We start from the raw sequence: 8,055 nt of genomic DNA, 5'->3' as shown, positions 1-8,055 counted from the left end.
CAAGTTTGACACCCCTGAACTAGAAGATCTCCAATATTTCTTCCAACCCTATCCTTCTGTGTCTCCCACGAAATAACCATTTAGAAGCATGGACTAAGCCTGTGTTTCTCAAACTTGGCAATCTGAAGATGTGTGGACTTCAACTCCCAGAATTCCCTAGCCGGTATTGCTAGCTGGGGAATTCTGGGAGTTGAAGTCCATATAACTTCAAGTTGCCAAGGTTGAGAAGCACTTGATTAGGCAATTAGTCTGGTAAAAGTACATCAGCTAGTTGCTTTAAAAATTCACACCTCACGGTAACCCACAGCTTATTTGAGCCATGAGTTGCGGTACAAGCCATTGTTTTCTTCTGTCCCAGATGAATGACAAATTCTGTCTTTCCCCTCTTTCCTGAGCAACATCGCAAAATACAGGTAGTCCTCATTTAGCAACCGCCGCTGGAACCAGCAACCTGGTCATTAAGCAAAGTGACTCTTAAGTGAAACTGTGCTTATAAACTTATTTCAGCTTTCCTTTGGTTTACAGCAGGGGTCTTCAAACTTGGCAACTTTAAGACTTGTGGACTTCAACTCCCAGAATTCCTCAGCCAGCCCTGACTAGCTGAGGAATTCTGAGAGTTGAAGTCCACAAGTCTTAAAGTTGCCAAGTTTGAAGAACCCTGGTTTACAGCCTGTATATCTCATAAATGCAAGATTGGTCACAAAGTTACCATTACCACCGTAACTGTGAACAGTTGCTGTACAAGGCAGTCGCTAAACAAGGACTACCAATAATAGCACATGTTAGAATTTTTGTGTTTATGTTAATATGGCTGTCTATCTTGGTATAGAAACCTGGCTGGCTAACAACGGATAAAAGCACCATAAAATTCCCCCTGATAATAATCTGAAAACAACCAACAGATAAATTAACTAGGCTTACTCAGTTGCCCAGTTGTCACCTTTTGATTTTCTATCAAACTCCAGAAATCTGCCAACTTTAACATTCCAATTTGTTCTCCAATTCCTAATTTCTGCTTCGTCTGTCAGGGGGACCCAATTCACCCTTTTCATTTATCAAAATATAATAATAATGATGATAAAGTTGGAAGGGACCTTGGAGGTCATCTAGTCCAACCCCCTGCTCAGGCAGGAAATCCTATACCGTTTCGGACAAATGGTTGTTCAGTTTCTTCTTAAAACCTCCAGTGTTGGCGCATTCACCACTTCTGGAGGCAGGTTGTTCCACTGGTTAATTGTTCTCACTGTCAGGAAGTTTCTCCTTAGTTCTAGGTTGCTTCTCTCCTTGACTAGTTTCCATCCGTTGCTTCTTGTCCTGCCTTCAGGCGCTTTGGAGAATAGCTTGACTCCCTCTTCTTTGTGGCAGCCCCTGAGATATTGGAACATTGCTATCATGTGTCTTTCAGACAGACACATTTCCCTGTTTGTAAACCTCCCAGGAACCGCTGACAATTTTGTGGTGTTCATTGCATTTACATGAACTTTCTACATTTGTAAATGCAGGTAGTCCTTGACTTATGACCATGTGCTTAGTGTCTATTCAAAGAACCTGAAAAAGGGACCTGATTCCAAATTTCTGACATTCCCTTGCCCCTGTGGTCACGTGACCACGTTTCAGATGCTCAACAACTGGCTTTCATTTACCGCCATTTACAGAGTCCCGCCGTCACACAACTGCAATTTATGACATATTTTTCGCTTCTGATTTTCAGCAAAGAATACTCCATAGTGCACAATGAGTTTGCTTAACAACTGTTGCCAACAGAGCTCATAAAATCGGGTCGGTCATGTGGGTGCCCTGATTTATGACCATCGTGACTTATGACCACAGTGCGCAGGCTCCCTGTACTTTTAGAAAATGAGGAAAAAGTGATGGTTTTTTAAAATCTGATTGTGGGAGAAGGCAAAAACTGTGAGACTGATCTGCTTGAATTTGGAGTGTGAGGAGCTTCACAAGGCCGCGTTTCCTTGAAATGCTAAAGTGCCTCTTTTGAAGCACTTTGGTGAAGTGAAATGGCCCTTGGCTCCCAAATATGAAAATGGAATAGCTCAGGGTATTGCTTGTCGTAAAATGAGAAAAAATGCTTCTGTGCACACCTTGAAGCATTGCTGGCTGGTGCACGAGAGCCAACTTCTGAGGGGTTACTATCCTGAGGCAGAGCATGTCAGCACAGTGACACACAAATTGCTTGTCTAGACAAAGAGTCTCATCAAAACAGAGCCCCAAGGCCTAATCTCTCATCCCCTGTTTGCCTGGCTGTCATTTTTGACTAAGAAGTTGACAAAATATGTGAATTTGTTCCCAGCCAAGATGAAAACTGCTTAAGAGTTTTTTTGGGGGGAAAGATTTTTAAAATGCTTTTATTCATTGAGTATTGTTTATTTCTGAGCCATTTTTAAAGAAAGAGATAGAAAAATGATGAAGTATCAAAAGAAGGGGAAAAAACAACGAAGAACTAAAAAAAACAGAATAAAACTAACAAACAGGGAAAACTATTGAGATACGTCACCTAATAATCAAATGTCAAAGAGGTTTCTAAATCTACCTCAGGGGAAGAGATAATAATTATTTATTGTATTATGTAAAATTGCCTTTGCAAAAAATGCTTAAGTTATACATCATTTGAATCTAATCCTTAATATTGGGAATATCACTATTTTTCCAACTTTTCAAAATAATTCTCTTAACAACACCCTAGGCCCAATGAAACCATAATGGCTTAAAAATAGTCAAATTCCAAAAATTTGGGACATAATTTAACAACAAAAAAATACACTAAAATATGTCCCCATACATTCATTTATGCACCTTAAAATATTGTCCCAAAACAATGACAGTGATTTATAGCACCAAATCATGAATCAGTGACCTATCAAATTTTTTACATCACCAACAGAGATAATCTGGTGCTGGGTCCTGCTCAGAGCCTCTACCAATTTTTCAATTTTTAACGTAGTAGATGAATTATTCTAGCCTTGGGATCCTGGTGGCTTCTCCAAAAAGTCAAATATTGGCAGTATTTGGAACTCTGTTTGAAACAAGCTTTTTTTCTTATTTCTCCTTCATTCCAAATAGTTAGCTTTTCCCCCCTAAAACTTGAATGGCAGCCATATGCAATCTATAAAAAGCTGTCAAGACAAGCTCTAAAAAAAAAATCTGCGAAGATTCGTAAGGTTTGATCATCCCAAAGGCACTTTTTCAGGAGGCAACTGGACTTTCTTGTTTTTCTTTGAAGATGTTTCGCTTCTCATCCAAGAAGCTTCTTCAGCTCTGAAGGGCAAATGTGTGTGGAGCCTTCTGGCTGCAGGACTGTGTTGTAGACTGAGAGAGGTTCAGTGTTGACATAGCTCCACATCCATTTGCACCACTCAGGTCACCTTAAGGACACATATAAACCTCCAAATGGCCCCAGTGACTAAAAGGATGCAAATGACCAGCTGTCTGCAAGGAATATAAATCCCTCCATTCCCCACCATCCAGTTCGAGCTGAAGAAGCTTCTTGGATGTGAAGCGAAACATCTTCAAAGAAAAACAAGAAAGTCCAGTTGCCAGGTGAAAAAAAGCACCTTTCAAACAACCATGACCTAGATGACTGAGAATCTCCATAAACGTGTGGTTTGGTCTTATGTCATTTTTTGTAGGAGATAGCTGAGGTGGGATCTTGCATTCTTGAGCAGCTGCATGTCCCTCATGTGTTCAATCCTGTAATAACTCATTGCAGAATTGTGACATTATGATGCAGTCATAGATTATAACTTGGCTAAAAATATTTTAATTGTTTGTTATTGGTTTTTTTTTTTTAAAAAAAAAAGAGGGAGCAAGGAAAAAAACACCTTGTCATTTCACTCATGGCTTTTAAACAGACTCAGGATATTCTGCATGGATTTTTAAAATTAAAAAATAGAGAGAAAAAACAACAGTAGTTCATAAAACAAGATGGATTTTAAGTGATCTGTATTCCCTAATGGACAGTTAGACTCTGCTGCTTCTCTTGTATTTGCTTGTGAGATTTATATCTTATTTTTGACCCAATTTTCTTCTCAGCTTCTGATAGTCTGTAATAACACATGTCAACATATCCAGAAGCCATTCTTTCTTTGATCAATGACTGACATCATGTTTACTCTGAGAGGCAAGCAGTGGTATCTCCAGGGAAGGTGAAAAAAAAAAAAGAGATGTCAGCCATGTCCATGTGATTGAACCCCTTCCCAATGATATATGTGCCTCATGCATAATGCATGTTAAAAAGGGACAGGCTTTGTGTGATCATAGATGTCATCTTGGTTTTTTTTCACACCCCTCCCAACAATACCTTAGAGCAGGGGTAGGGAATCTTAGCTCTTTTATGACTTGTGGACTTCAATACCCAGAATTCCTGAACCAGCCATGCTGACTCATGAATTCTGGGAGTTGAAGTCCGTAAGTCATAAAAGAGCCAAGGTTCCCTACCCCTGCCCTAGATAAGGATGACATATGAAGGGGGGGGGAATAAATCCTAAACCAAGACTGCCAAACTATCCAGACTCTTGAACTCGAGTAAGCTTTCTTAATACAGATGCAGATGCTGGTTTAGATCAATACTTGCATTTTTAAATGAGAGCTAAGAAGTAACCAACCACAAAAGCTGACTCATGTTGACTTTCATTTTGCTAACTGTGTAAGAGCCATGGATGGTGCAGTGGCTAGAATGCAGTACTGCAGGCTAACTCACTGTTCACTCCAGGAGTTCGATTCTAAGAGGCTCAAGGTTGACTCAGCCTTCCATCCTTCTGAGGTCTGTAAAATGAGGACCCAGATTGTTGGGGGCAAGATGCTAACATTATAAACTGCTTAGAGAGGGCTGTAAAGCACTGTGAAGTGGTATATAAGTCTAAGTGCTATTTCTGTTTTCACAATAAGCAGAAAATCTAACCCATGTGATCAAAAATAAGATGATGGGCATTTGATATATTACTGGTCATCATTTATTATATCCTCCTTCAGTGGCAGAATCTCGTGGTTTGTCCTCAGCACTGTTCAGATAAACTAGGCTAAAGCAGATTGTGTGATCTCCACTTGTAAATTGGGTTATGGGGAAATTTCCCCTTCACTCTGTTAGATGACCTTCACATTCCTACCGAATGTCAGAGAGACAGATGTTGGTTCTCCAATTTCAGGTGAAATGTACTCAGAGCTGCTGCTGGTAAGATGATAAGGTCACTCTAGCCTCTTAAATATAGAGAGATGAACACTGCATACAAATTGTTAAATTGCATTTTGTGCAACTCCAGCCCAGACATATGGATACTCCACTGACAATCTTCAAAGGTTTATTATTGTTGTTGTTTGCACAGACAGCCAGATGTTTAGCTTGCATTTGGCACTTTTATCTACTTATTGAGTCCTTCCCAATGATATAGGATAACAGCTTTGTTTTTTGATGCTGTTAAAGGTATTGTCACAGGATGTAAGCCATTCCGAGTATGCAATCGACTGATGGTGATTTTGTCAATGCCAGTGGTATTCATGTGATGCCTCAGATGTTTTGGGATTGCAGCTAAGGTGCCCATTATTATTGATAATATCTTTGCTTTCTTCTGCCATAGTCGTTTTACATAATAAATAATAATAATAATAATAATAATAATAATAATAATAATAATAATAATAATAATAATAATAATAATAATAATAATAATAATAATAATAGTAATGTTCCCCAAAAGTTCCCAATCCCAAACAACTGGAGCACCACTTGAACACCATTGGCACTGACAAATTAGCCATTAGTCACTTGCAAAAGGCGGCCTTACTAGGAACTGCTTCCATCCTGCGACGATATCTGTAATACCATCAAACATCCACATCTGCCTTAGTAAGGACTCGATAGATAGACAAAAATGCCAAATCCAGTCTGAACATCTGGCTGACTGTGCAATGATCATCAATAATAATAATAACGTTGGAAGGGACCTTGGAGGTCATCTAGTCCAACCCCCTGCTCAGGCAGGAAACCCTATACCATTTCAGAGAAATTGCTGTCCAGTCTCTTCTTAAAAATTTCCAGTGTTGGAGCATTCACCGCTTCTGGAGGCAAGATTGTTCCACTGGTTAATTGTTCTCACTGTCAGGAAATTTCTCCTTGGTTCTAGGTTGGTTCTCTCCTTCATTAGTTTCAATCCGTTGCTTCTTGTCCTGCCTTCAGGTGCTTTGGAGAACAGCTTGACTCCCTCTTCTTTGTGGCAGCCCCTGAGATATTGGAAGACTGCTATCATGTCCCCCCTCATCCTTCTCTTCATTAAACTAGACATACCCAATTCCAGCAACCGTTCCTTATGTGAAGGTCTTTGTATTGTTATCATTATTTATTTCATTTTTAAAAAAATATTGTTTGGTCAACTCAAGATGGTGAATATACCTAATCTTCCTGCCTTCTATGAGTTGGGTTGGGTGAGAGAGAGTGACTGGCCCAAAGTCACCCAGCTAGCTTTCATGTCTAAGGCAGACCAAGAATTCAGAGTTTCCTGGCTTCTAAGCCAGGTCCTCAACCACTACACCATACTAGCTCTCCAAATTAAAGAACAGTTTAGTTCAGGGGTAGGCAACCTTGGCTCTGTTATGACTTGTGCACTTCAACTCCCAGAATTCCTCAGCCAGCTTTGGTTTAGTTGACCTGATGATTCACTACAAGCTAACTGCCTGCCAGTCTTCCACTCAAATGAAATTAAAAATGACTTTGATGAATTTATCACTGATTTTTTTTCATAACTGTTGAATGGTGCTAGGCAAGTGTGTTTCTTCCGCATCAAATAAATTACATCAGACAAGTAATAACTTTATTTGACTCATGATACTTGAACTACTTACTTTCCAATCAAATTTCCTGTATCCTTTGTTCACCCTTTGATGTGTCTCACCCTTTGCTCTGCACTTTTCCAACTAGTAATACATGTTTGCAGTGGCTCAGCATGTAGTTTTCTTTCTTCCAGCTATGTGCCTCATTGACGACAATAAATGTGAGGAAGTATACAATTGTCACCTTGCTGGATCATCATTTGTATAAAGGGCACTCTAGCTGTGTTTTGTTGTCTCCTTTCCATGAAGAACACTACAACATTGCCATCAAACTTGGTCAGGGGTGTCAAACTCAATTTCATTGAGGGCCGCATCAGCATTGTGGTTGCCCTTGGGGGGCCGGGTGTGTGGCCATGGTGGGTGTGGCCTACTGGGTGGGCGTGGATAGCATGGGTGTGGCCTACTGGGTGGGTGTGGTCAGCTCTACATCGTTTGCGTCAAGGGTGCCTTGGCAGGAGTGGGACAGATCTGAGGGTCTCTGGCAAAAGGGGGTGGGACCAGGGCAAGTGCAAAGGCATAGTCCACTGGAGAAGCCTCACTGTTCCTCTCAGGCCATGTGGGGGGGGGCTGGATGGTGGTGCGGGCTGCCTGGAGCCCTGGGCAGCAGAGGTCAAATGCCCAGCCTGGCCCTCGAGCACCTGTGGCACCAAGCCCAGCCCCACTTCCCCAAGGGGGTGCCCAGCTGCACTTACCTCCTCCTCAAGGCTGCTGCTGGTATGCTTGCTCTCCTTAGCCAGGTTGCTCATGATGAGTACGAGGGCAAAATCAGAGGGAAGCTCATTCCTTCTCCATTTATTTATTTATTTATTTATTTAATTAAATTTTTACCCCGCCCTTCTCCTTGCGGACTCAGGGCGGCTGACAGCCTGATAAAAACAGATACAAAATACCCCAAAACTATCATTAAAAACAGAATTAAAATAAAATATTAGATTTGGCCATTTTTAATTTAAAATTGTTTTTAAAACCCCGCTAAAAATTCCCCTTAGGCCAGTCCTGCTTGTTGAAATAGCCATGTCTTAAGGGCGCGGCGGAAGGAAGGGAGATCCGGGATCACCCGGATCTCTGGGGGTAGTTCGTTCCAGAGGGTGGGAGCTCCCACCGAGAAGGCCCTCCCCCTGGGAGTCGCCAGCCGGCACTGTCCGGCTGACGGCACCCTGAGGAGACCCACTCTGTGGGAGCGTACCGGCCGATGGGAGGTAATCTGTGGCAGAAGGCGGT

The sequence above is a fragment of the Protobothrops mucrosquamatus genome, unplaced genomic scaffold (assembly GCF_001527695.2).
Source record: "Protobothrops mucrosquamatus isolate PMUCROS unplaced genomic scaffold, P.Mucros_1.0 scaffold3691, whole genome shotgun sequence".
Taxonomy (NCBI): domain Eukaryota; kingdom Metazoa; phylum Chordata; class Lepidosauria; order Squamata; family Viperidae; genus Protobothrops; species Protobothrops mucrosquamatus.
Note: the sequence above shows the minus strand (reverse complement) of the source record.